The following is a 26,863-nucleotide window of genomic DNA, read 5'->3' on the forward strand; positions in this document are numbered from 1 at the left end:
CCACCACTGCACTTTACATTTTTCTTTTTAAAAGAAATTCTCATGAAGAACAGCCATCATTGAAATCAGAAAGACTGCTTTTATCATTGTAATTATAACAACATTAATTATGTGGTTTATTACTATATTAAATGTAGAGGGTTTCTACTTCAAGTAAACACAATAACATGAAACATAAATCAGCATGTTAAGAGCCAACTATTCATATTTCAAAAGGATTCTCCAATTCAAAAAGGACTCACTGCAGCTTTTCTATAAAAAAAAAAAAATCCCCGTGGTTTTAAAAATAATTTTAAAATTGTAATTTACACATAATTTTCAGGAACTCTTCTATTATACAAAACGATGCACAACTCTGCATGTGTATAGATAATGCCATAAAGAAAAAGCTCATAAAAATTTCCCATAAGTTATCTAATTAACTGTGACTATAAGAATGAACATAAACATTGGTTGCAATGCATAGAAAACCACTAGAAAAATTTATGCTCATACTATTTACTGTTTACAATTCTATGTAAGGACTTTACGTTGCTAGTTTCTAAAGTGAAAAGAACTTTAATATGCCCATTATGCCATTTCCTAATTACTAATTTTTTGCAAACTTTTCTTTATTAATGATAGAAACATAAACTTCAGTTTGCCTGGTAGAATTACAGAAAATTTGAATTAGTTAAATAAAATTTGATGACCCATAGGTAATAAATACTGCACATTACCCAGAGCATCCCAGTGTCAGAATTGTGTACTGTAGGCATCAGAGACACAGAAATCCAGGAATCTGGAGAGAATGAGGAGCTCCAAGTCATAACCTGGGTAGAACTGTGGTTTGTGAGTGTCAGATGACTTTCAACTAACATGGATATCTTGAAAAGAACTGTTAAGTTCTTAGAACAAGGGAATTTTGGAGTCATGGTATATTTCTTTTGAACCAATGGCCTTCTCCAACTTAGTTCTAGAATTCCTAAGTAGCTGATGTTAGTAATTCTTCTTTTCCCAAATTTACCTTGGGCTTGGTAACAGGGAGTTCTTTCACCATTTGAATATAATGCTTCTTCCATACACCCTGCTCATAGGGAGTTGGGGAGACATTGATACACCAGTTAAACCGTAAACATTTTAGCATCCAGAGCTGATCCAGTTCAGTTAAATTCTTCCAATGCCAGCTCACCTGGAAAAACAATGTTAAAAAACTATTCAGGTTACATGTCCACTTTCTCTAGGTTTTGAGCCGTCACCCTGGTACTGAGAGAACTTCTTTATTTTTTTTCTGGAGTGGGTTGCCATGCCCTCCTCCAAGGGATCTTCCTGACCCAGGGAACAAACCCACTTCTCTGCACTGCAGGCGGGTTCTTTACCACTGAGCCACTGGGGAAGTGGATTCATGGATTCATGAATGAATGAATCAGAGCAAACATAATTTTAACTTGATAAACCAGGCCTGGAATTCACAAGTAGTTTCTTTTTGGTCCTTTTCATCCAAATCACAACCAAGTTACCTCTTACCTGAAGTGCTTCCTAACTAGGCAGGAAGATTTTTTTTTTTTTAATTGGAGGATAATTACAACATTATGATGGTTTTGCCATACATTGGCCATAGGTATACATGTGTCCACTCCAACCTGAACACCACTTCCACCTCCCTCCCCATCCCATCCCTTCAGGTTCTCACAGAGAACTGGCTTTGGGTACCCCTTTTTCTTTTCTTTTCTTTTTTTTAATGTTAATTCAGACAGAATCCAAGTCAACTAATATTTATCGAGCACCTATTAACCATCCTCGTCACAACCTGAAGGGTAGTATAATTAATATTCTCCCCTTGCAAATGGGGAAACTAAGCTTCAGGTAAGACTTTGGAACTTCCTAAAGATCTCTGGCTATGCCAAAGCCTTTGACTGTGTGGATCACAACAAACTGTGGAAAATTCTGAAAGAGATGGGAATACCAGACCACCTGACTTGCCTCTTGAGAAACCTGTATGCAGGTCAGGAAGCAACAGTTAGAACTGGACATGGAAAAACAGACTGGTTCCAAATAGGAAAAGGAGTACATCAAGGCTGTATATTGTCATCCAGCTTATTAACTTATATGCAGTGTACATAATGAGAAATGCTGGGCTAGAGAAAGCACAAGCTGGAATCAAGATTGCTGGGAGAAATATCAATAACCTCAGATATGCAGGTGACACCACTTTATGGCAGAAAGTCAAGAAGAACTAAAGAGCCTCTTGATGAAAGAGGAGAGTGAAAAAGTTGGCTTAAAGCTCAACATTCAGAAAACGAAGATCATGGCATCTGGTCCCATCACTTCATGGCAAAATAGATGGAGAAATAGTGGAAACAGTGGCTGACTATTTTTCTGGGCTCCAAAATCACTGCAGATGATGATTGAAGCCATGAAATTAAAAGACGCTTACTCCTTCGAAGGAAAGTTATGACCAACTTAGACAGCATATTAAAAAGAAGAGACGTTACTTTGCCAAACAAAGGTCCGTCTAGCCAAGGCTATGGTTTTTCCAGTAGTCATGTATGGATGTGAGAGTTGGACTATAAAGAAAGCTGATCACTGAAGAATTGGTGCTTTTGAACTGTTGTGTTTGAGAAGACTCTTAAAAGTCCCTTGGACAGCAAGGAGATCCAACCGGTCCATCCTAAAGGAGATCAGTCCTGGGTGTTTATTGGAGGGACAGATGTTGAAGCTGAAACTCCATTACTTTGGCTACCTGATGCGAAGAGCTGACTCATTTGAAAATACCCTGATGTTGGGAAAGAATAAAGGCATGAGGAGAAGGGGACAACTGAGGATGAGATGATTGGATGGCATCACCAACTCAATGGACGCGAGTTTGGGTAAACTCTGGGAGTTGGTGATGGACAGGGAGACCTGGTGTGCTGCGATTCATGGGTCACAAAGAGTCAGACACGACTGAGTGACTGAACTGAACTGAACTGAAGGATATCTGGGAGTCTGCATATGAACATTTTATGAAGGCTACAGAAACTCCAGTTGGCACATTGCTTATTTTTTTCATGATATGCTTCTGTTTTCCCTCCATTCTTATGATTTAACTAAATATATAAAGGGAACACAATGACTAATACTATATTGGTGTGTCCTAAATAGCCTTTAAGATTCAATAAAGCATTAAGTATTTGTCCTGGGGACTTCCCTGGTGATCTAGTGGCTAAGATTCTATGCTTTCAGTGCAGGGGGCCAGGGTTTGATCCCTAGTTAGGGAACTGGATTCCACGTGCTGCAACTGACACCTGGTGCTGCCAAATTAGTGCATTTTTTTTTTAAAGTATTCTGTACATTCCGTTTTCATAGCATTATGGTCAATCCTACATATCCAGCAAATGGTGGAGGTGACCCTATTATGTGTAGTAGTTTTTAAAATAATTTATTCCAGGTTTTAAATAAGTCTTAGTAGAAACTAGACTCAAGTCCATATATAAAGTTGAGACTAGGCATTCCATGTCTCTTATCATGAATTGCAGAGATGATAGCTAATTTTCACATTCATTTCATCCTTGGAAAACTGGCCTCTTTTTCAAGGTTAACTCAATAATAAATAATGTTTGAGTGCCTCTAAAAGGAGCAGAACACTCTGTAATGGAACTCACTACCCATCCATATGTTTATCTATCTGTCTCTCTTCCTCCTTCCATCCATTGTGTACAGTGTTTCAAAGTTACCGAAACTCGCGTCCATTGAGTTGGTGATGCCATCCAACCATCTCATCCTCTGTTGTCCCCTTCTCCTCCTGCCTTCAATTTTTCCCAACATCAGGGTCTTTTCAAATGAGTCAGCTCTTCACATCAGGTGGCAGTGTATTACGTCTAGGATTATTTTATGGGCTGAAGATAAGACATGTAGGGGAGAGGGAAGCAGAAGGGGGGCACAATTAGGAGAAACAGTAGGTTCAGGATCTAGATGGAGGAAAAGGCTTAGAGGATCTTATACAACACTGCAGGCAGAAACAGAGATCACAACCATTTTGTGCAACCCAGAATGAAACTGCACTGCCCTTAATCCTCATATGGTTAGTTAATTCAATCAAGATGTGGGGTTTGAAAAAAAAAAAGAAAGAAAAAAAAAAGATGTGGGGTTGGGAAGGAGGGGATGGGGAGAAAGTTTTTCTCAACTCTCATCCTTTTCCTCTTTTGACTTAGATCGGGTTTAGACCTGGGTAGTTAAGTTGGGGTTCCCTCCCCCCCCTGCACTGGGGATAGATAAAATTTTGCTTTGTTTTTGATTTTTGCTGCTTTTTGTTTGGTTAAAACTAAACAGGGATGAGGAAAGTTGAGGGTAGAGAAGCTCTTTCAAAACTGTAAGACAACCCCCACCACATTTTTAAACAGCTCAAAGCTCATCTTGGTGCAATGACTTTATTGTTTACTTTAAATCTAGCTAAAGAACAATTGCCTCACAGTCAGTTCTGGGAAATAAAATACAATGGTGAAATCTACCAAGATTGACATATGGTACACATAGATGATAAGATTATCTATTTTGTATCACATGTCCCTGGAATGATAATATTCTCATTGTGAAAAACATGGAAAATTCTGAGAAACCTGAAGAAAAACAATACCCAGAACCCTGTCAATCAGAGATGACCAAACATTATCAACAAGCTGGTAGAGTTATTTTCCTTTCTGTTTTTCAGGTATATATGAAAGCAAAATTGGGAAACTGCATGCAATTTAAAATCATGCTTTCTTCATTTTACACATAATAAACATCTCTATTCTTCCAAAACATGTTTTCTAATGACTGCCTAATAATCCTTTATATGGCGGAATGATACTCTATTACTGGGCATTTAAAACACTGTTTTTTAAAAAACAAATTGTTTCAATTTTAGAATAATATGTGTACATCAATACTAAATTCAAAGATACCAAGGGGCACACTGTAAAAGTAAAAAAAAAAAAAAAAAAAAAAGCCTCTCTCATCCTTGTCATGTAGCCACTCATTTCCCTCTGTGAATGTAACCATTGTTACTGGCTTCTTGTGTGCCATTCCAGAAGAGCAACAAATATGGATACATTCGTTTATTCTTCCAAAGTGGTAGGATAATTCTGCACCTTTGTTGTTTTATTGATGATATATTGAGGAGATAGTTGCAACCAGTCTGCTATTAGCAGACATTTCCATAGTTTCCAACCTTTTGCTACTACAAACAATGATGCAATATTCTTATATAGACATACATTTTGCATGTGTTGAAGTATACCCATCAGACAAATTCCAAGAAGTGGAACTACTGGCCAAAGGTAACCTTGTTTTTTTTTAAATTAAAAAGATTTTTAAAGTTTTTAGCCATGTCTCATGGCTTGCAGGATCTCAGTTCCCCAACCAGGGATCAAATTCACACCCTTGGTAGTGAAAGCCACTGGATCGCCAGGGAATGTCCAGGAATCTTTATTTAAAAATTGAGTACTACCAAATTGCTCTCCTTGGTGTTTGCATCAATTTTTCTATGAAGGTGTAACATATGAAGGTGCTTGTTTCCCCATACCCCTAACAATATAAAATGTTATCATTAAAAAAGAAACTAAAAAAAGAAAAAAAGAAACTCAATCCATCTGAGTCACAAACAATGGCATGAAAATGAAGCTAAGCATTTTATCTATTTTAGGAACATCTGCTTTTCTTTCTGTGAACTATTTGTTCACTTCCTTTGCTCATTTTTCTGCTAGGCTTTGCTTTTTTTTTCTTCTTAATGTAGATTTATAGTCGTTTTTTTAAAAAATAAGAAAATTACCCCTTTGCTGGCAATATGTTTTTCCCCCGTTTACTTTAATTTTGGGGGGCCACGCTGCAGCAGCTTGTGGGTTCATAGTCTCCCGGCCAGGGGCTGAACCTGAGCCCTCATCAGTGAAAGCACTGAGTCCTAACCACTCCCAGGGAGCTCCCTCCTGTTTACTGTCTGTATTTATTTACACTTTTCTTCTCGATGGAGAAAGTTTTAACTTGTATAATCACAACTTAAAATCTTGCTTTCTTTATTTATAAAACATATATAATATATATACAAAATATAGAAAATAAATAAAGATTTTAAGTTATACATTTTCTTTTGAGGCTCTGAATATTATAGATTACTCACAAAGTCTTCCTTCCCTAGATTTCCTTTAATTACATTTTTTCCCCTTTAGTCATGCCTGGTGGCTTACAGGATCTTAGTTCCCCAAACAGGGATTGAACTTCTGCCCTCAGCAGTGAAAGAGCAGAGACTTAACCACTGGACCAGGGAATTCCCTCCTTTGAGTAGGGAATGGTTTTTCATAATTTTATATTAATCTTTTATCCTTCTAGAATTTTTTTCCAGATAATGCCCAATTGTCCCAGCACCAATTATTAAATATGTCATCTATCTTACTGCATTCATTTTCTTAATTTTTTTTCATTTTCTTAATTTTAAAAACTAAAGTTACCATGTGAATGCACAATAACAGGGAATTTCTGGTCTTTCTAGACTATGAAAAGAAATCAACAAAATGACTATCACTTTTATATCTTAAAAAATATACTTGAATACACCGTGAAATTATTTGTAAGAAAATAATGGTCAGATGCTTTTCCAACCTGTGAACACATTTGCCCACTCTGAACTCCTTTAGTCTCACATGCTTCTGTATTTATCATATTAGCCCCTTATTTCATGCTTTTCTATTTATGAATGGCCTGCACTCTACACTCTAAGTCTTACTATGGTCTTCTGCTGTGCAATATAAGACTATTCTGATGATGAACCATTATATACATGTGTATATATTTCCCCAACTGGCTAATACTATTTTATGGACACTTAGCAATGGCTTACTTTTTCTCCCCTTTGAGCACTAAGTGCACAGCCAGACACAAAGAGATGGGGCCAATCCAAACTGCAAACGAAATGTGGTGAGCATCTTGTTGGTGCTCGGTTTTGTATGCGTGCTTTCTTTTTTCCCCTCAAGGTTCAGTGTTTTCTAGGCTGTTTTTACAAAATACCGAACACTGCTTCTTTATCTGTGCCTGTGCACAGAGACAAAGGCTTCAGGGGTCCAGGAAAGAAAAGATGTATAAAGATAACATCTTTGGGAGCTTGGCAGTAAAATCCAGAGCTTCTGCTGGAATTTTCTCCTGAAGCTTTCAACAGAACTTTTGCTGTGACAGAGAGCAGCGTTCTAACAGGACTGTCAGGATTCTTCTCCTCCGAGTGTTCATCCATTTGTCAAACTGGAAAAAAAAAAAAAAGCAAAGCAAAACAAAAAAAGCTCCAGGTTTAGTCTGACACCAGAGACGCATTATGAAAGAGATAAAGAACTGCATAGGAAGTGAGTTTAGTAACTTATTCTTAATGAATTGCATGCATTTCTTTCCCTAACAAGTACACCCCGTGTTTTGCCACCTACCTGTTCTTTCTCACATGTGTGTGTGTGAGCCCAAGCAAGGCCGGTGTGGACATAGACATGCACTTGACCTCAAAACTTGGAGTTACAGAAAAATTTGGGAGCTGGTCATAGTTGTAAACTGAGAATATATACAGACTTGTAAAATGTAGATCTTTAACTTCTGATGGGGCTATATCCCAATTAATCCTTCATAAGTTGAAAGTATCATAAATTAAAAATGCACATAATACACTTAACCTACCAAACATCCTAGCTTAGCCCAGTCTACCTTAACGTGCTCAGAATGCTTACATGAACCCTGATGCTCCTTACTGTTGTTTAGTCACTCAGTCATGTCCAGCTGTTCTGCGACCCCATAGACTGTAGCTCACCAGGCTCCTGTATCCATGGGATTCTCCAGGCAAGAATACTGGAGTGGGTTGCCGTGCCCTCCTCCATGGGATCTTCCTGACCCAGGAATCAAACCCAAGTCTCCTGCATTGACAGAGGTATTCTTTATCACTGAGCCACCAGGGAAGCCCTCACATGAACCTGCAGTTGGGCAAAATCATCTACCACAAAGCCTATTTTAGAAGAAAGCATTGACTAGTTCATGTAATTTATTGACTACTACACCTGGAGAAGGGAATGGCAACCCACTCCAGTATTCTTGCCTGGTTAGTTCCATGGACAGAGGAGCCTGGTGGGCTACAGTCCATGGGGTTGCACAGAGTTGGACATAACTGACACAACTTAGCATGTATACAAGCACACTGAATGTGAAACCAGAATGGCTGTCTGGGTACTGATGGTTTTAAGTGTATTTGGCCTGTACTCTTGTGACCAAGTGGCTGACTGGGTGCTGTGGCTCACTAGCTGCCCAGAACCATAAATGAGTATCCTACTGCACATAGCTAGCCACCCCTCCCAAAAAAACCCAAATACAAAATTTTAAATATGGTGTCCACTGAACGTCTATCACTTTTGCATCACTGTAAAGCCAAAAAGTTGCTAAGCCAAAGCATCTTAAGCCACGGACTGTCTGTACAACCTTAACAGAAGACACCTGGTCAGTCAGTCTCCCCCCACAGTTTACATCAGCTCATTAGTAATTAAAACTCCAGGACCAGAAACAAACCTTTGTGTTCACAATTAGAGATAAGGCAATACAAGCAAATATCTCTGAGAAGGGGGAATATATAGGGTTAAAGTCCTGTGTGTGTGTGTGTTCTCAGTCACTCACTCTTGTCTGACTCTTTGCTGAGCCCGCTAGGCTCCTCTGTCCATGGAATTTTCCAGGCGAGAATACTGGGATGAGGTGCCATTTCCTATTCCAAGGGATCTTCCTGACCCAGGGATTGAACTTGTGTCTTTTGGGTCTCCTGCATTGGCAGGTGGATTCTTTACCACTAGCACCACCTGGGAAGCCCCAGTTAAAGTCCTGCTGCTGCTGCTGTGCTGCTAAGTCGCTTCAGTCGTGTCCGACTCTGTGCGACCCCATAGATGGCAGCCCACCAGGCTTCCCCATCCCTTGGATTCTCCAGGCAAGAACACTGGAGTGGGTTGCCATTTCCTTCTCCAATGCATGAAGGTGAAAAAAGAAAGTGAAGTCGCTCAGTTTTGTCTGACTCTTTGCGACCCCATTGACTGCAGCCTACCAGGTTCCTCAACCCATGGGATTTTCCAGGCAAGAGTACTGGAGTGGGGTGCCATTGCCTTCTCTGAGTTAAAGTCCTACTAATATGTAAATGATTGATAAGATTGGAAAGGAAAAGTTGATAGGAGGACCTGGAGAAAAAAAAAGAGTGCCAGAGACAGGAAGTACATGCCAAAGCAATCTGGGGCATACCAAACAAACGTTTGGGTTACTTCACAATTTTCCCCAGTGATGACCCCAAACCAGTCCCAAGATTAGTGACTCATCAAAGATGAGAGCATGAGAGCTGGCCAAAATCAAAAGAAAGGTTCTTATGGGAACAGCTAGCAGCGGAAGGAGCTGTTATCAGAGTCTAAATCTCTGTTTTTCTTCTTTAGTCCATTAGAGAAGAGAAAACAGGAAAGTTTGAGGCTACTTGTATTTTATACGCTATTGCATTTCACCAATAGATATTTGCTAGTTAGTATAAAGTAATCAGAATTTTATAATACTTTAGTTTTAATCATAAAATACATTGACCACCTAAAAAGGCATGTAAGTGAAAGTGAAGGCATGTCCAACTCTTTGCGACCCCATGGACTGTAGCCTATCAGGCTCCTCTGTCCATGGGATTTTCCAGGCAAGAGTGCTGGAGTGGATTGCCATTTCCTTCTCCAGGGGATCTTCCCGACCCAGGAATCGAACCTGGGTTTCCCACATTACAGGCAGACGCTTTTACCATCTGAGCCACCAGGGAAGCCCTTAAAAAAAAAAAAGGCATATAAAGTAAAAATGTATTTTAAGCCTTATGACAAGTCAACTTCTTTGTAATCATAGGATCTATTTTTTTTTAATTAGTTGGAGTACTTCTTGATTAAAACCATTCACTGTGCGACTTCCTTGGAAGTCCAGTGGTTAAAAATCTGCCAGTGCAGTGGACATGGGTTCCACCCCTGGTCTGGGATGATTCCACCTGCTGCAAGGCAAGTAAGCCTGAGAGCCACAACTACTGAGCCCACATGCCACAGCCCCTGAAGCCCAAGAACCTTAGAGACTGTGCTCTGCAACCAGAGAAGCCACTGCAGTAGGAAGACTGTGTCCTTCAAGTAGGGAGGAGTGGTCCCATGCTCATTACAACTAGAGAAAGCCCACACACAGCAACAAAGATGCAGCTCAGCCATAAACAAATAAATAAAAAGAATCTGCCTTCCAATGCAAGGGACTAGGGTTGATAACCTGCTCGGGGAACTAAGAGCCCACATGCCACAACTAGAGAAAGCCTGTGTGCTGCAACAAAGACCCAGTGCAGCCAAACCAAAGATTTTTAAATAAAACAAAAACTATTCACTGTTACCAGATCTTTTCAGCACTCATCAATCTCACTTTGGACACTATCATTCAAGGGGGAGGGGGGACTCTCAAATGAAAAAAAAAAATCAGAAACCTTAACTTACAAATAAGTGAATAAAATGTATTCATGTATGAATGTTCCCAGATTTCCTCTTCACCTGTTTCTGCACAGTCCATATTTCTAACTAACATAATATGAGACTTCTTTCCTTTGGGGATGGGTTATTAGAATAATAGAGAAGCCAGACCAGAGTGGTAAGGGCCAGGGGAAGGACCAGCCCACGATGCTGCAGTGATCTCTAAAACAAGGAGCCAGTGGGGGGCATATGGAGACAGGAGAGCTGCAGGGTCTTGGCGTGTAGGCAGTCTGTGGCGGTTCAGACTGTAACTGCCTTTCCAGCAGTTATACAGTGTGAGAGAACTGGGGAATGAAGAAAGGGGATCTGGTAAGTAGTGTTATGAGTTCTGAATTGGATCCCCTGTGACTTTTCTTTGAGAGACAACATGAAAATTGGTATTCATCTTTAAAATTACTTTGGGCAGTGCTACATGCTACTCTGTAGAAACTGAGCTTTGTAGGGACCCAGGATGATGAGGGAAGAAATGTTTATGGGATATAATTATCACTACAGTAAATCAGAAATAACCCTAAATGCCTCACAATAGTGAATCAGCCTAGCAACATGATAAGAGAAAATATGGCATTAAGGATGCATGGGGGCTTTGGGAGTGAGGCCATTCAGAGTCTCACTAAGAATCTCTTAATTTCTTCCTTTATACATTGATTGAATAATTATATCTAAATTTAAAGTTACTGGGAAGATTAAAGAAATGAAAATATGTATAAAATTCCTAAAAGAGTGTATGACTCATTGTACTCATGGTAGCTAATATTATAAACAGTGGTCCCCAAACTTTTTGGCACCAGGGACCAGTTTCATAGAAGAGAATTTTTCCACGGACGGGGGGAACAGGCAGGGAGGGATGGCTTCGGGGTGATTCAAGTGCATTACATTTTATTGTAGTTCAGTCACTCAGTCATGTCTGACTCTGCAACTCCATGGGCTGCAGCATGCCAGACTTCCCTGTCCTTCGCCATCTGCTGGAACTGGCTCACACTGACCTCCACTGGGTCAGTGATGTTTTCCTACCCTCTGGTCCTCTGTCGTCCCCCTCTCCTCCTGCCTTTAATCTTTCCCAGCATCAGTCTTTTCTAATGAGTCGGCTCTTCCCAACCGGTGGCCCAAGTATGGAGTTTCAGCTTCAGCATCAGTCCTTCCAATGAATAATCAGGACTGACTTCCTTTAGGATTGACTGGTTTGATCTCCTTGCAGTTCAAGGGACTCTCAAGAGTCTTCTCCAACACCACAGTTCAAAAGCATCAATTCTTCATCACTCAGCCTTCTTTATGGTTCAACTCTCGCATCCATACATGACTCCTGGAAAAACTACAGCATTACATTTATTGTGCACTTTATTTCTAATGTGATGCGACTGCTGATCTGATGAGAGGTACCAATGGGTCTGTGGCCCAGAGGTTGGGGACCCCTGTTAGAAAATATCATAGTGATGTTAAAAATAATAAGCTGAGGGGTAAATCATTAGATATACAATAATTAAATTACAAAGCATAAAGTTACCATGTTTGTACATTAACAAGGACAGGAAGCACATTTGCAAGGATTGAGGTCAGCTCAATTTTTGTCATGGATGCCCAGAAGAAGAGAACAGGCTCAGATTGAAGAACAGTGATTTAGAATGAATATAAAAGAACATTAGGATTATAAAGTGCCAAAGAAATCTATAAAAGAAAACATTCAAACCTTTTCCTCTAGAAATTAAAAAGATAATTACATTGGTTTCTCATTTATTTCCCTGATTATAACAGTTAAAGATAATTTATATTTGGCTTTGATAGGTGTTCTTTGCCTTGGGGGTTTCTCCTTTCTAATTGTGTTTATTTAGTCTAATAGAAAACGAATTTGCATTCCTTGAACTTCTACCAGTTGAAGGTGGGTAGATGACTGAGAAGAATGCTTAACAGCTGGGGGAAATCCCCTTGGAATTTAAAAGGTGCTGGGAATAATCCAAAAAGTAGTTAATCCATGGAAGAATTAACTGTAGATGAATTTGGTAATCGCCCAATATCTTTCTCTTTTTTAAAAAATTTTCTAAATTGAAGCATTGTTATTTCACAATCTTTTAGGTATCTAGCATATTGATTTATATATGTACACACACACACACACACACACACACACACACATTCTGTTTTAGATTCTTTTCCTCTGTAGGTTATAATAAGATATTGGATATAGTTCCTTGTGCTATACAGTAGGTTCCTGGGTTTTGTTTTGTTTTTTTTTTTTTTTCAAATCTATTATATATATATATAGTAGTATATATATATCTGTCCCACATCTCTTGCTTCAGCTCTTCAAGAAAGAAGAGCCATACCATCACAGCCAGGGATCTAATGTGTGAGGTAGGGGAGCAGCTAAGACCATTTTCTTATCCTAGTACCATGTATGATACCATATTTTACAGTTAGTTCCTTTTTAATATTAATATCATATAATTAGTATATGACATTATGCTACATTATTTTATGCTATACTATCTTATATGACCATCACTGGTGACTCAGTGGAAAAGAATACGTCTGCCAAGCAGGAGACAGGGGGTCAATCCCTGGGTCAGGAAGATCCCTTGAAGAAGGAAATGGCAACTGGCCCCAGTATTCTTGCTTGGGAAATCACATGGACAGAGGAGCCTGGTGGGTTTACAGTCCACGGGGTCACAAAAGACTCAGACATGACTTAGTTACTAAACAGCAACAATACTATCTTATATCATATCATAATTATATTTTATAGTTACTTTTAATGCCTTTCGGGATTTCTTGACAATAGGATTGTGAAAATCCCATTTTCAGAGTAGTTGTTACAAGGATTCTTGCTGCACTTTCAAGATGTGAGGACCATTGCTAGGGCATCAGCGCCACTCGTCGCACACCAAATGGCAAGGAAAGGAAAGTTCTCAGGCAGTGAGGTCAAGATGAAGGAAGAGGCTGTTTTTTTTTGTTTGTTTGTTTGTTTTTGCTTTTTGGTTATATTATCCTGGGCTTCACTGGTAAAGAATCTGTCTGCAATGCAGGAGACCTGGGTTTGATCCCTGGGTTGGGAAGATCCCCTGGAGAAGGAAATGGCAACCCACGCCAATATTCTTGCTTGGAAAATCCCATGGACAGAGAAACTTGGCAGGCTATAGTTCATGGGGTCGCAAAAGAATCAGACACGACTGAGCATGCACACATGGCTAAATGTAAAATACTTTTTGGAATGTCTATCATTGAATAGGTTTCACATTACATCTTGCCCCTTACTATCCAGATTGTTTTTAAAAGTGACTTTACTTCTAATATGAGATTGAGCTTTAAAGCCAATACTTGACTCATACAATGAAAATCCCAAGTAATGCTAAGTTTAAAAATCAGTATCCTTGGGCTTCCCTGGTGGCTCAGTGGTAAAGAATCTACCTGCCAACGCAGGTAACATGGGTTTGATCCCTGATCTGGGAAGATCTTACATGCAGCAGAGCAACTAAGCCCGTGTGCCACAACTACTAAGCCTGTGTTGATCCCATGCACCACAACTTAAACGAGAAGGCTCTAGAGCCCAGTCTCTGCAACAAGAGAAACCCTGGCAATGAGAAGCTTGCGCACCACAACTATAGAAAAGCCTGTGCAGCGAGGAAGACTCAGCAAAGCTGTAAATAAAGGAAAATTAAAAACAAACAAAAAAAACTGTATGCTTATCTACTTCTCTCCTTTCTTTTTTTATTGAAAATGCATTCCTTATGCTATCAATCTGTTATGTTGTTCATAAAACACACAGACAAATAAAGCCTAAACCTAAACTGGAGAGAGAAAACTGAATAAAAATAAACTGGAAATATCCCCTTCAAACTTAATTCCTGTGGCTTTCATGGAGGTGTAAAGATTACCATATAATCTAGTGAATTTATGGAATGAGTTTGTTGTTGGGCAAAAGAGAAAAACCAGTGAGTACCATTTATTCATTTAGAAAATATTTATTAAATGCCTGATAGCATCAAGCAATGTACAACAAGGAGCATGGTAAACCATGCCTGACCCTATAGTTTGGCTGATTGGAGTAGACAGATAATTAGTGATCTTTGCAAATATCAGTGACCTTTGAAATATAGGCTTCTATTAGTTATGGTAAAAGAAAAGAATTAACAAGATCTTTTGAAGGTTTGAAGACCTTGAATTTTATCCAGGGTGATATTAAAAACGTTTAACAACTGGCAATGCTATCAACCAATCAAAATCGGCAGAGGCTGCTCAGCCATACCAATGAATTCTGCCTGAACATTAGCCCTGGTTATATTAAGTTAGGGATTTACATTCATAGTAAGTAGAATGAAAATGCAAATATAGTCATTTTAAATATGTCCCTTTTTATTTTATCTATTTGCTTTTTTTATAAGTCTCTTTCTTAAGTTGTTGGTATCAAAGTTTAAAAACGCAAATACAATATGAGAAAAACTTAGCTAGATTTTAAATTTCGGGTATTTCTCATTTTGCCATTTTCAGTTAATTTATTTTATAAAATTTTATTATTATTTTGAATAGATATTACCTTCACATGATTAAAAACATTCACATGATTAAAAATTCAATAGACACAAAAGGCTCTCCAGGTAAGAGTCTCTTCCACCCTTTAGACAGTTTTCCTGTCTGAAGGAAATCAATATTGCCCCTTTTCTTGTAAAAGTAAAAGTAAAAGTAAAGTGAAGTCGATCAGTCATGTCCAACTCTTTGCGACCCCACGATTGTAACCTGCCAGGCTCCTTTGTCCATGGGGTTTTCCAGGCAAGAATACTGGAATGGGTTGCCATTTCTTTCTCCAGAGGATATGTAAAGTCTTCCAGAAACATTGCGTACATGACTTTTTTTTCCTTCTTTAGGTTAGTAAATATCTTTAGACTGGAGCTTGTAGACCAGCACAGAAAAGAAGTGGTGACTAAATCAGACAAACAAGAACAGTAAGATACAGAGCTTTATGATGGATTGAATGTCTATGTCACCCCTAATTCTGAAATTGAAACCCTAACCCTGTGGTAATGACCCAGGGAGGTAGGTGGGGCCTTTGAGAGGATTAGGTCATGAGGGAGAGCATTCACATATGGGATTGCGAGCATCCATGCTCAGTCACTCAGTTGTGTCTGACTCTTTGCCACCCGATGGATTGTAGCCCACCAGGCTTCTCTGTTGATGGGATTTCCCAGGCAAGAATACTAGACTGGGTTGCCACTTCCTACTCCAGGGGATCTTCCTGACCCAGAGAGTGAACCAGAGTTTGCTGATTTGCAGGCGGATTCTTTACCACTGAGCCACCAGGGAAGCCCTCATGAATGGGTTTAGTGTCCTTTATTAAAGAGACTACAGAGTGACCTTTAGCCCTTTTGTCATGTGAAGACACATGGAGAGTCTCTGAGCCAGAAAGCAGGTTCCCAGCAGACACCGAGTCTGCTAGCACCTTGATCTTGGACTTTCCAGCCTCTAGAACTAAAGGAAATAAATTTTCTGCTGTTTATAAGCCCCCACCCCCACCAGTGTTCTGTTATAGCACCTGGAATAGATTAAGACATATGGGAAAATGAATCTCAGTAACTCACAGGGTAGGATATTCTGTCTACTGCTATATTCTGGGGCGAAGATGCTCCGTTAAAAGGAAAGAAGGCTTTGACTGTATGCTTTAAAGATGGACTATTTCAAGTTCATTATATACATCTAGAGTTAAAGAAATCAAAGCATAATTTTTTAAAAGGGATCCTGATTTGTTTTTTTTTTAATTAAGGTACAATTCATACACCACACCACCCAGCATTTTCATATATTCACAAGGCTGTAAAGCCAGCACTACTGTCTAATTTCAGAACGTTTTCATTACCCCAAAAAATAAACTCCATACCCATTACAGTCAGACACTCCTCCCCTGCTCCCTGGCCCCTAGAAACCACTCATCTATTTTCTGTCTGTATGGATTTGTCTATTTTGAATATTTCATATAAATGGAATCATATACTAGATGGCTTCGGTGTCTGGTTTCTTTCACTCAGCATACTATGTTCAAAGTTTATGTTGTAGCATATATCAGTACTTCATTCTTTTTTCTTGCCCATGCTTTTTAAAATTTAACCATTTTTAAGTGTACAGTTCAGTGACGTGATGCACACTCACACTGTTGTGCAACATCCCCACATCCGTCTGCAGAACTGTTTTTAAAACTCAAGCTGAAACTGTACCTGTTAAATAATGTCCCTATTTCTTCATAACCTGTGTTTTACTTTCTTTCTCTGTGAATTTGCCTATTCTAAGAACTTCATAAAAGTGGAGTCAAACAATATTGGTCCTTTTGTGTCTGGTTTATTTCACGTAGCACAATATCTTCAAAGTTCACTCATGAGTAGCTTGAAACAGAACTGCCTTTCATTTTCAGGCTGAACACTGTTCCATTGTTTGGCTAGACCCCATTTTGTTTATCCATTTCTCACCAAATGGACGTTTGGGTGTTTACATTTTTGATAATTATGAATAATGCCACTGTGAACATTAGTGTACACATTTTTGTATGACCATGTTTCCAGTTCTCTTGGGTGGAAGAGACTCTCAATGAGAACTATAGAGGAATTTGATGAGTAATACACATTAGCCAGAGATGGATAGAGTAAGTCCCCTCATACAAACATTTGAGTTTCGAACTTTCAAAGATGCGAATGTTTGCATGTCCAATCACATTAGTTCATGCGTCTGGCGTGCACGGTCATGTGTGTCCATCCACTACAGGTGGCTGTGCTTTTGTGTACTTTACAGTACAGTAGAGCAGTTTTTTTTAATTTCAAGCCCAGGATGTCTGGAAGCAAGCTTACAAATAGCGGGGTGTAGCCAGTTGTGTTAGTTGGGTACCGAGGCTGACTGTGTTGGATTTACGATCAAATTGGACCTATGAATTCGCTTTTGGAACAGAACTCATTCATACAGAGTGGACTTACTGTACTTTGATCATGGACAATGGTCATTGAGACCGTGTTTCCTTTGAGGAAGTGTGAAAGTAACTTAGATATGGATATATAGATTTATATACATTCCTTTGTTAATGTTCTTTTTCATTATGGTTTATTCCAGGATACTAGATATAGTTCCCTGTGCTATACAGTAGGACCTTGTTGCTTAGCCATTCTAAATGTAATAGCTTGCATCTACCAACCCCAAACTCCCGGTCTGTCCTGCTCCCTCCTCTCCTCCCACTTGGCAACCACAAGTCTGATCTCTACATCCGTGAGTCTGTTTCTGTTTGAGGGTAGGTTCATTGGTGCCACAGTTCAGATTCCACATATAAGTGATATTCATATGGTGTTTGTCTTTCTCTTTCTGACTTAGAATCAAGTATACTTTAAATAGTTACCCATTTTCCAAGCAGAGCTCTTCTTTCTTCAAATACTTACAATTAAAAAAAAAAAGATGGAATGATTTCATATTTTGTGGTTCAAAATACCCATTAAAAAGATGTTATTAGGACTTCCCTGATGGTCCAGTGGTTAAATATCTGCCTGCCAATGCAGGGGACATTGGCTCAATCCTTTGTTCCAAAAGATTCCACATGCCTAGGTGCAACTGAGCACAAGTGCTACAAGAACTGAAGCCTGCATGCCCTAGAGCCCCTGCTCCCCAACAAGAGAAGCCACCACAATGAGAAGCCTGCTCACTGCAGCCAGAGAGTGGCCCCTGCCTGCCAAAACTAAAGAAAGCCCATGCACAGCAATGAAAACCCAGCACAGTCAAAAATAAAATAAATGAATTTTAAAAAAGACATCATTAAAGGATCAATCACTAAATATTGCCAGTCTTTTCCATTTTATCAACTGAGTATAAAGAGACAGATTTTGTACCTGAAAGGGTAACTTTATTTATAACTTGGGCAAACTTTCCTTGTTCTCAGTTTCTCCATGTGAGACAATTCATCTTACAGAATAAATAATTTTTAAAGGCAAGAAATAAGAAAAGAATGGAACTATAAAGTGAAATCATTTTTGGAATATGAAAGGCGATGACAAAACTGACAAAAGAAAAATTGGAAAATGGACAACTTCCCTCCAAATATTTCAGCATGACTAGTATTAGAACTTGTGAAATTTATGAGTGAGTAGCTCTGTTTTTTTTTTTTTATTTCATGAGTTCACATACCAGTGGGTGTACATTACATATATGTTTGCATATGTGTGCCTCTGGGCTTATAGCTCAGTGTTTATCTGTATAGGTTTGTTGTTATATACCATTGAGGACAGAAACTATGTCTTATTCACCTTGACTTCTCCACTGCAGAGTGCTGTATGTGGCATGTTACAGGTGCTCAAGCTTGCTGGAAGGAATGAATATGCTTGTGACAAATGAATATCCTTTGGATGAATCGCTACCATGTGAGTGTATTTACATATTAGTGGAAAGGTGTTTTCCTGAGCTTCAGTCACTTGTGTATCTATCTGAATGGGTGAGGAAGGGACAACTTGAGTGAGAAGGTTTGGCAGAGGAGGGCAAGCTGGAGCCAGGAAGCAAGAGACAGCAGGTAACAGGCGTGACTGTCTCTCTGGCACCCACCCTGAGCTCTGTGGGCTTTCAAAATCGGGCTCCATGTTTTCCCTCCCTCCTGGCCCTTTCTAAATTCTCTTGCACTATTCCTATTTAGAAACTAGCTCAGGGCTATTTCTTTCCTTTTGTGGAGGAGGATGAGGAGCTGGTTTCATGCTTCCAACAGATCTGTTTTCCTTTCTTTTTTTAGACTCTCAAATTCTGCTTTCAAAGGGCAGGCAAAATGGAGACTGAAATAATTGATTCAACAACAACCTCAAGGCTGTAAAATGCCATCTTTGCTACTAACCAGGGAATATCATATATCACAGGTAGACACTTTTTATACTTTAGAGAAGAAGAAAAAGAATACCATTTTCTCCTCCCTCCTAATTAACTGCCCCTTGGGCTACTAGGACCCTCAAATAACAGTGACAGATGATCTCAGAATTTCTAGATAAGAGAAATAGTAGAGGGGATTTCCCGGGTGGTCCAGTGGTTAAGACTCTGTGTTTCTGCTGCAGAAAGCAAGGGTTCAATCCCTGGTTGGGCAATTAAGGTCCCACAGGCCAATGAAGTGGTCAAAACAAGCAAACAAAGAAAAGGAAAATAGAAGAAAGCCTATAAAATAAAATTTAAAAACCTATAGAATTTTTCAGAAGACTGAAAAATCAGGATTCAGGGCTTTCATGGTGGTACAGGGGTTAAGAATCTGCCTGCCAATGCAGGACATACAGGTTCCATTTCTGGTCGGGGAGATTCCACATGCCTCGGGGCAGCTAAGCCAGTGATCCACAACTATTGATCCTGCACGGCCTAGAGTCCACGTACTGCAGCTAGAGAATAGCCTCCACTCGCTGCAACTAGAGAAAGCCCTCGTGCACCAATGAAGACTCAGTGCAGCCAAGAAAAAAAAAGAATAACAAAAAAAAAGAGAAAAATCAGGATTCACACATTTCCTGAACCCTTCTCTTGTGTCTAACAAAGTCCTATCAAGCATCTAATTCCCCTCCTAAGTCTCGGGCACCAGCAATTTTCTGGCACCCACTGGTCTCACTCTTCTCAACTACTCCTCCACTTGCAACCCATGCTCCACCTGGCCTTTCTAGGATTAGCTATTGCCTGCCAGATGATTCTGTTCATTTTCTCTTCCCAGGTAGATTACACCTACTTTCCCTTATATGATCCACAGGTTCCAGGGGAAGCTCTCAACAAAACACCTGCTGACTGAACAACAACAAGAGATTCAGATGTCATAGAATTTTAGGGCTAAAAGGAATCTTAGGATCTTTTGGTTCACTAGAGGATAAGCAGAGGCCCAAGGGGTTACCTTTGTATATTATAAAGAAAAATCATTGGTTCCAGACTGTATGTTCAGCTGAATAATATACTTGGTTCCTCACTAAAAAGCCATGTGGTGCAAGCGTGCTTCAGATCAGATCAGATCAGTCACTCAGTCGTGTCTGACTCTTTGCGACCCCATGAACTGCAGCACGCCAGGCCTCCCTGTCCATCACCAACTCCCAGAGTTCACTGAGACTCACGTCCATCGAGTCAGTGATGCCATTCAGCCATCTCATCCTCTGTCGTCCCCTTTTCCTCTTGCCCCCAATCCCTCCCAGCATCAGAGTCCTTTCCAATGAGTCAATTCTTCACATGAGGTGGCCAAAGTATTGGAGTTTCAGCATTAGCATCATTCCTTCCAAAGAAATCCCAGGGCTGATCTCCTTCAGAATGGACTGGTTAGATCTCCTTGCAGTCCAAGAGATGCTCAAGAGACTTTTCCAACACCACAGTTCAAAAGCATCAATTCTTCGGCGCTCAGCCTTTTTCACAGTCCAACTCTCACATCCATACATTAGCACAGGAAAAACCATAGCCTTGACTAGACGAACCTTTGTTGGCAAAGTAATGTCTCTGCTTTTGAATATGCTATCTAGGTTGGTCATAACTTTCCTTCCAAGGAGTAAGCGTCTTTTAAATTCATGGCTGCAGTCATCATCTGTAGTGATTTTGGAGCCCAGAAAAATAGTCTGACACTGTTTCCACTGTTTCCCCATCTATTTCCCATGAAGTGATGGGACCGGATGCCATGATCTTCGTTTTCTGAATGCTGAGCTTTAAGCCAACTTTTTCACTCTCCTCTTTCACTTTCGTCAAGAGGCTTTTTAGTTCCTCTTCACTTTCTGCCATAAGGGTGGTGTCATCTGCATATCTGAGGTTATTGATATTTCTCCTGGCAATCTTGATTCCAGCTTGTGTTTCTTCCAGTCCAGCATTTCTCATGATGTATTCTGCACATAAGTTAAATAAACAGGGTGACAATATACAGCCTTGACGAACTCCTTTTCCTATTTGGAACCAGTCTGTTGTTCCATGTCCAATTTTAACTGTTGCTTCCTGGCCTTCATACAGATTTCTCAAGAGGCAGATCAGGTGGTCTGGTATTTCCATCTCTTGTGCTTAGTCATGTCCAAGTCTTGGAGACCCCATGGACTGTAGCCTGCCAGGCTCCTCTGTCCATGGGATTTCCCAGGCAAGAATACTGGACTGGGTTGCCATTTCCCATTCTAGGGGAATCTCCCTGACCCAGGGATCAAACCCACATCTCTTGCATGTCCTGCATTGACAGGCAGATTCTTTATCACTAACACCTAGGAAACCCTGCTAGAACCTTCTGACCCCCAACCTTGATCTTCCCTATTCTGACCTCAAGCCCTACATTCTCAATGAATGGTTTGACCTGACAGTGGGAAAAAAAACACAATTAGGTCCCAGGATGACAACCTCCTTTCAAAAAGAGGTTGGGAGGACCATCATGGTGTCCAGTGACAACAGAAGGCATCAGAGATAAAGGGGCACTGACTTGAAGGGGTATGGAGAGTCAGCAAGAAAGTGGCAGGGGGACCTCCCTGGTGGTCTAGTGGCTAAGACTCCAAACTCCCTATGTAGGGGCCCGAGTTCCATCTCTGGTCAGGGAACTAGATTCCACTTGCTGCAAATAAAAAGATTCCACACGCCGCATCTCAAGATCCTGCATGCCATCATGAAGACCCAGTGCAGTCAAACAAATAAATAAAATAAATATTTAAATAAATAAATAATAAATAAAGTCAGTCATTGATAATAAAATCAAATAAAGAGGGTAGGAGATAGGGTCTTTAGAGGGCCAATGACCAAGTCTAAGCAGAGTCCAAGCAAATCCAGTTCTTCACCAAAAGGCGATTAGAGTCAGGTAGGAACTGATAGGCATGAGGGGCAGAAAGAGAAACACCAAACAAACTCAGATCTGGTTCTGACTCTACCCTTGACAAGAAGTATAATTTGGAACAAATTATTTCACTGTCAGGCCCTCAGGCAGACTCAGAATCTTATAGTCTCTGGTTGGGAGCAAGTCTTAATTCCAAGGCTTTGCAATCAGATTTTTGATCTTAAAAACCTGGAAGAGGGTTGGAAGGATAAATTGGGAGTTTGGGATTAACATATACAAACTGTTATATATAAAATAAAGAACCAACAAGGACCTACTTATAGTACATACACTACTCAATATTGTGTAATCACCCATAAGGAAAAGAATCTGAAAAAGAATAGATATGTATAATTGAATCCCTTTGCTGTACACTTGAAACTAACACAACATTGTAAATCAGCCATACTTCAATTAAAATAAAAAAGAGCCCAGAAACAGTATCACTTCAAGTGGAAAACATTAGAGAGAATCATCTCTCCTTGCAGAATGTTGCAGTTGGTTTACATCACAGTTTACTCACATCACAGTTTATTCAGAGCCTGCTGTTAAGTCAAAATCCCATGGTTGTTATTTTAGTCTGTTGACACTGTGGTTGCATATTTCACCATGTGACATCATTACCATGGAGGCATCAGACATTTTGGGGCTCCTAAATTATGACCAATGGATGGTGGTTAGGTGCTTTTTCTCAGAACACCCTTTTAACTACATGTGTACTGTACTACATGTGTGAACCATATTAAAAAAAAAAAAGAAATGTTCATCACTTTCAATTAAAACACTAGATGGAAGAAAAAACCCTACACTAGACAGCGAAGAAATACATACTTATAAAACATTCCTCCTCTCAACATTTTCACAAGGCCTGAATTATCTTGTAATCTGAGGATGCTATAATCTTGGCATCTACATCTGAATTCAATCTCTCTGCTTAAAGCCTCTTGTGAAGTTAAACTCCTATGAGGTTTATTTTAGACTGAAACAGTTTCATATTTTTCGTTTTACTACAGAATAGAAAAAAGGCAAAATTAAAACAAAATCCAGGGACTTCCCTAGTGGTACAGTGTTTAAGACTCCACGCTTGCAATGCAGGGTGCCTGGGTTCTATCTCTGGCCAGCAAACTAAAATCCCATATGCTGTGCAGTGTGGCCAAAACAAAAAAAAGAGGACCTCAAAATTATGCTGATCACTGGCAAATGCCCTGTTGTAGAAGTGTAGAAAAGTCCTTGAAGTTATCGTATGGACACGGTCTGCCCAGCTGTAAACTTAGGTGTCTATTTTTAACCCCTTTCACAGTGTCAGAATGTTAGACCTGGAAGGGGCCTTTGAGGTCATCTGATCCAAGCCACTCAATTTCCAAAGGCAGGTAGTAAAGATCAGAGGCATAAGAGACTCGCTGAAGTCAAGCAGGAGATTATTTAGTATAGCTGATCTGGAACCTATGTTTTTCAATTCTCAGTATTACTGTTCTTTGCTCACTTTTACTTATATTTGTTTTTTAAATTGTTAAAAATCATTGCACTGTATACGGTAAAAAACAAAAACTCTCTCTTCCAACAGACTTCCCTCCCACTCTTTCATGTTGTCCAACTTTTTAGGGGAAACCACTATTGATAGTTGGGCTTCTCTGGTGGCTCAACCAGTAAAGAACCCACCTGCCAATGCAGGAGACATAAAGAGACGTGGGTTTAATCCCTGGGATGGGAAGATTCCCTGGAGGAGGGCATGGCAACCCACTCTAATATTCTTGCCTGGAAAATTCCACGGACAGAGGAGCCTGGAGGCCTACAGTCTGTGGAGTTGCAGAGTCAGACAAGACAGAGCACATGTGCACACACTATTATCAGTTTGCTGTATACATATGCAAATTCCATGTGTGTGTCTAAGTACTGATACATTCATTCACATACATATGGGTATATACACGGGCCAAGATTTTTTTAATTTGTATTATATTTAATTTTTATTGAATTATAATTGACATACAATATAATGTTAGTTTCAGGTGTACAACATAGTGATTTGACAGTTTTTTAATCTTAATTATTTTTTTATTGAAGGATTTTGCTTGACAGAATTTTGTTGTTTTCTATCAAACCTCAACATGAATCAGCCATAGGTATGCATATATCCCCTCCCTTTTGAACCTCCCTCCCCTCTCTCTCAGAGAAGGCGATGGCACCCCACCCCAGTACTCTTGCCTGGAGAATCCCATGGACGGAGGAGCCTGGTAGGCTGCAGTCCATGGGGTCGCGAAGAGTCGAACACGACTGAGTGACTTCACTTTCACTTTTCACTTTCATGCATTGGAGAAGGAAATGGCAACCCACTCCAGTGTTCTTGCCTGGAGAATCCCAGGGACGGGGGAGCCTGTTGGGCTGCCGTCTATGGGGTCGCACAGAGTCGGACACGACTGAAGTGACTTGGCAGCCCCTCTCTCTCCCCACCGCCTCCCCTAGGTTGATACAGTGCCCCTGTGTGAGTTTCCTGAGCCAGGCAGCAAATTCCCATTGCCTATCTATTTTACATATGACAGGCTAAGATTTTTGAAAATAGTTTTACTCCAAACTAGAACCTAACTAAACCAAACTAAAAATGGCAGGGGGGTGATAAAATGGGAGTTCTGAACAACAAAATAAATATCATTTCTAATAGAAATTGTCATTTCTCTTATCATTGCTCATCTAGAAATAATCATGAAATTTTAAAACATTTTTATTTATTTGACTGCACTGGGTCTTAGTTGTGCCATGTGGGTTCTTTAGCTGCAGCATGCAAACTCTTGCGGCATGTGGGATCTAGTTTCCTGAACACAGATGGAACCCAGCCCCCTGCATTGGGAGCACAGACTCTGAGCCCCTGGGCCACCAGGGAATTCCCTAGAAATTCTCATAAAATTTGACAAAAGCTATTCAGGCTTCCCAGGTGGAGCCAGTGTTAAAGAGTTCACCTGCTGGGACTTCCCTGGTGGTCCAGGGGCTAAGACTCCATGCTCCCAATGCAGGGGGCCTGGGTTTGATTTCTGGTCAGGAAACTAGATCCCACATGCTTCAACTAAGGGTTCACATGCTTCAACAAAATTGCAACCAAATAAATTAAAAAAAGAAAACTCACTTGCTAATGCAGGTGATATAAAGGACACTGGGTTTGATCCATGGGTCATGAAGATCCCTTGGAGGAGGTCACGGCAACCTACTCCAGTATTCTTGCCTGGAGAATCCCACAGACAGAGGAGCCTGGCCAGCTGTAGTCCATGGGGTCTCCAAGAGTCGGACATGACTCAGTGACTAACACACATGAAGGGGTCCTCAGTGCTATGCACAGTGGATAGGGTGGAATTTATTCTTTGGAGCAGTCTGTTATCGCTTTTGCTTCATAGGATTAGTTTGGTATTTTAGAAAGATCATTCTGGGACCAGAATAGAGGATGGATTAGAGACAGTGAAACCAGCTGAGGGGTTACTGCAATGTGCCAGGCAAAGGGGGGTGAGTGTGTGAACTGAGAATGTGGAGCTGGATGTGCACAAGTCAAAGGAGAAAAGGGGTTTGGATGAAGAGACCTCGGAGGAAGACTCACAGAACCTGAAAACCAGTTGGATATGGAGGTGAAGGGGAGGTGGTAGACACTCCTCCTTCTCATCTCCTAAATCTTTAAAAAATGTTTATTAATTTATTTGGCTGTGCTGGGTCTTAGTTGCAGCACACAAGGTCTTTAGTTGCAGTATGTGGGACTGAATTTCCTGGCCAGTGATAGAACCTGGGCCCCAGCCCTGGGAGCAAAGAGTCTTAGCCACTGGACCACCAGGGAAGTCCCTAAGATCTTTCTTTCTAAGCAGGAACTTTGTCTCTCTTGCCAACTCTGGCCATGTAACTGGGGCTCAATTAAAGTTTTCTTTATTTTTGTTCTAAATGTATTTCAGTTTTTTTCAATTAAAATTTTTGAAGAAATCCTTCATTTGTTTTTATCCACTACACAATCCTAAGCAATTCCTGTTCATGTTTTGATTACCAAAATTTTAATGCTTTTTTTTCCTTCAAAGCATGATTTCAACTAAGACAATAGTTCTTATTACTCACCCGGTCATTCAAAAGCTGATGGTTTAGGGGTGGACAGGTACTCATCTTTGTCTGCATTTTGGGACCATTTGTGTTTTTTGGAGGTGCAAATGCCATCATGAAATAACTGGATATTCTTCTGTAAGAAAAACTATATCTTCAGAAGAAATGAATCATACAATCTTCAGAATACTAAAAATGCTAACACCATATAATCTTTTCAGTACACTGGGACCGGGACTAGGGGGAGAGTGACATTTACTGGGAGTATTTTATATGTCAGGCACTTAACAGGTTTGCTCAATTAAACCCATAACAATATGGTAAGGTGGTGGGTTTTAGCTTATTTTACAGATGAAGAAAATGAGGCTCACTTTGCTTTGCCCAGAGTTATACAGACAGTAGGTGGTGAAACAGAGAATCAGACCCAGGTCTGTTTAACTCTGTTTGATTTTCATTGGACCAAGCGGAAAAAATCAGAATCACTCTTAGCTAAGAACATACCATATTGGTCAGAAAGAAGTATTTATAA

At 40.0% G+C, this 26,863-nt stretch overlaps 1 pseudogene; it reads right to left on the reverse strand.

Annotated features, from left to right (window-relative positions):
* Window positions 1-941: 941 nt before the first annotated feature.
* On the reverse strand, window positions 942-26,478 carry LOC109578789 (F-box only protein 16-like; annotated as a pseudogene).
* Window positions 26,479-26,863: the final 385 nt, after the last annotated feature.

The sequence above is a fragment of the Bos indicus genome, chromosome 23, assembly GCF_029378745.1.
Source record: "Bos indicus isolate NIAB-ARS_2022 breed Sahiwal x Tharparkar chromosome 23, NIAB-ARS_B.indTharparkar_mat_pri_1.0, whole genome shotgun sequence".
In the NCBI taxonomy this organism is placed as follows: Eukaryota; Metazoa; Chordata; class Mammalia; order Artiodactyla; family Bovidae; genus Bos; species Bos indicus.